Here is a 3,601-nt window from a genome sequence, read left to right on the forward strand (position 1 = left end):
TGTCGGGGATGGATCTTTAGGTAGACTCACTACAATATTTCACCAAGAGTCCAAGACCCACAGTCTTCTTGCCACCTTAAATTTCACAGGAAAACTTCATTCTTCCCTTTGCAGCAATATTTCCAAGTCTTTTTCATCTTTGTAGTCCCAATGCTTACCACTTGGCATGGTACCTGGCACCAGTTAATGTGTACTGAACCCCACCGGGATGGTTAAAATCATGGAGTTAGGAAAGAATGATTTTTATAGACATTTCATAATATTCAGTTTGAATGACTGAAATCCCCTCTTAATTGATCTCATCTTCTCAGTCTCTCTTTCCCATTGCATCCATTCTTCACACCAGCATCAGATTAATCTTGGTAGAATACAGCATGTCACCACCACTACCATCCCATCAGAAATCTCCAGTGGTTTTATACTGCCTACAGAAGAAAATTTAAACAACTAAACGTGTAATCCAAAGACCGCCTTAATCAGTTCATAACTTAATGGTCAATCATTAGCTCACACTATTCCATATTCCCCCAAGACCAACTCAGGCTAATATTTTTATAGCGTATTAGTTATTATTGATGGAAGCTAAAAAAGACCAGAAAATCTAGGTCAGTAAAAGTTGTGGCAAAATCTGTACAATGAGGTACAGCCATACCAATAAATTTCTATAAGAAATTAAAATACCACTGTTGTTGTTAGGTGCTGCTGAGTCAGTTCCAACTCACAGCAACCCTACTTAAAAGAGAGGGAAAGGCTGTCCAGTCCTGTACTGTCCTCACAATCATAGTTATGCTTGAGCCCATTGTTGCAGCCACTGAGTCAATCCATCTCATTGAGGACCTTCCTATCTTTCACTGACCCTCTACCATGCATGATGTCCTTCTCCAATTACTGGTCCCTCCTAAGAACATGACCAAAGTACGTGAGGTAATGTCTCACCATCCTCACTTCTAAGGAACTTTCTGCCTGTACTTCTTCCAAGACAGATTTGCTAATTCTTCTTGCAGTCCGTGGTATAGTCAATGTTCCTTGCCAACACAATAATTCAAAGGCACTGAAAATATCACTATGAGGTGCTAATTTTTATTCTTGGCGTCTTTGTTTCCTTTAGGATCTGGCTGCATACTGCTGAATGTGAATTTTTTAATTCTGAGGTGCCAGTATGTCAGAGTCTGGGAGATTTCAGAACTAAAACTAGGCACTCCGTTCTGAAGTTAACTGAGAATTTCCCTTCTGCTCTCCCAATAAACAATTGGCTTGTTAAAGTTTTACCAACTGAAAAACAAAGTTCATTGTCTATTATACCAAATATGTTTCTGGGAGGCAGGAGGGAGGATGGAGGTTTGGGAAAGGAAGGGGGGAGGCTCTCATTGAGATGCTCGGTAAGTTAGAGCTGTAAATAAACTTGTCATTTTTAACTATCTCGAAGGAATTTTCCCAGCAGGCTCCTGGATTTTTTCTTCTTCCGTTTTATCTGAATAAGCTAGTTTTTACATTTCAAAAGGCTTAGATGTAAAACTGATCTAATCTCTACTTTTTCCTAACTAACGGTTGATTTTATATCCCAAGACTCCCATTCCGATTAAGCATGACTCAGTTTACATCAGGAAACCTCCATGTCAAGAATCTTTGTATTTTAATTTTAGAAATATTGCCTTAGTTAAATTGCATCAAAAGTGAGGGATTTGTGTTAGATCAGGACATGATGTGAAGAAGGTTTGTAGCTAATTGACCCTGGTAAATCTCCCCCCCACCCCCGCCCCCACCCTTCCTTTTTTTCCTCTGCACCCATCTGATGTGAACTAGTTACGCCATCTATTAAAATACCTCTTTGTTCTGCCTGCAAAGCAGAACACACGGCAGCAGTCGGCCTGAACATGTGTTCTCTCATGGAATTAAAATTATTCCTTCAATAAAATTTTTGTTTTAATATATCAGAGCGTTGGTCCAGTGACTTCACTAGGACACTGCAGGGACATTAGTCGTGATTTGTGCAGATAACAGCCTCTCCCGTGGAGGTCAATTGTTGATACCCAGCTCGCTTCCTCCCTATTTACCTTACATTAAAACAACACACTGTCTTTTGACAATAAAAGGTAGTAACACTGGTGGTGTAGTGGTTAAGAGTTCAGCTGCTAACTGAAAGGTCTGCACTTCGAATCCACCGGGCGCTCCTTAGAAACCCTATGGGGCAGTTCTACTCTGTCTTGATAGGTTCGCTATGAGTAGGGATAGGCTGGACTGCAACAGGTTTTTTTGCAGCATGGGCTTTAGGGTCAGACTAAACTAGCTCAAATCTTGGATTTGCCACTTACTTGTAAGCAGTGTGTCCTTAGAAAATTACATCACCTTTCAAAGCAAGTGTAATCTACCTCACTGTGTTATCAACAAGTTTAAATATGCTAATGTGTGTACAGCATTTATTGTGATCATTAAATGAGGTCTGAATGTAAGCATAAAAAACCAAAACCAAACCCACTGCCATCGAGTCGATTTTGACTCATAGCCACCCTATAGGACAGAGTAGAACTGCCCCATACAGTTTCCAAGGAGCACCTGTTGGATTCGAACTGCCGACCTTTTGGTTAGCAGCCGTAGCGCTTAACCACTACGCCACCAGCGTCTCCGAATATAAGCATGCAGAGGGCTAATTCCTAGTATATAGTGTGTTTTCAGTAAATGCTGGTTTTTGTTGTGGTAGTCCTTGTTAAAATGAAAGCCAAGCCGCAGCAGCAAAGTGAATTCACTTTTTTTCAAGAATTGCTGGTAAGGAATTACCTATGGCCTACACTGCAAAACTAGAATGGACCTTGTAAAATCACTCGTTTGGAGGACACCATGGGGTTTAATGGAAACCCTAGTGGTGTAGTGGTTAAGTGCTACAGCTGCTGACGGAAGGACCGGCGGTTCAGATTCACCAGGCGCTCCTTGGAAACTCTATGGGGCAGTTCTACTCTGTCCTATAGGGACGCTATCAGTCGGAATCGACTCCCCGAAAATGGGTTTTGGTTTTTGTGGGGTTTAATACTGGATCACCTACTTATTGAATTCATATGCCCAGAAGCTTTCAGTCTACCTTTGAAACCATGCTTTCTGCGTATTTAAATTTACAGTAAAAATTCACCTACTTAATTTTACAATACAAAGGTTTACACCATCCTAAAGTCCCTCCTAACTTCTTGACAGGCATGCATCTTTCATTGTTTTAACTAATGTGCACCAGTGTTTTAAGTTCTATGTTTTAAACTTAAATTAGTTGTTACTCTTTCATATGTATATATCGTATGTGAATTTCTATGTACTAAGATTGTTTACGTGTCGGTCATAATTATAGCTTTTGAGGGGTGTCAATATGTCCTTATGCTACAAAAAAAAAATTATGCTATAGTTTCCTCAAAATGACCCTACTGTTTTATTTGAGAATTAATCCAAATTTTTTAATATTAAAAATCACTTCCATAAGCATTATATTCCCATGCGATTTATTCTCCTAGCCTACATTTTTAGTAATTAGTATGCCCACCTGTAATTTTATTTGAAACACTGGTGGCATAGCTACCAGCATCACAGCTTTCGGTGGAACTTCCAGACTAAGACAGTCTAG

Source organism: Elephas maximus, chromosome 19 (assembly GCF_024166365.1).
Source record: "Elephas maximus indicus isolate mEleMax1 chromosome 19, mEleMax1 primary haplotype, whole genome shotgun sequence".
In the NCBI taxonomy this organism is placed as follows: Eukaryota; Metazoa; Chordata; class Mammalia; order Proboscidea; family Elephantidae; genus Elephas; species Elephas maximus.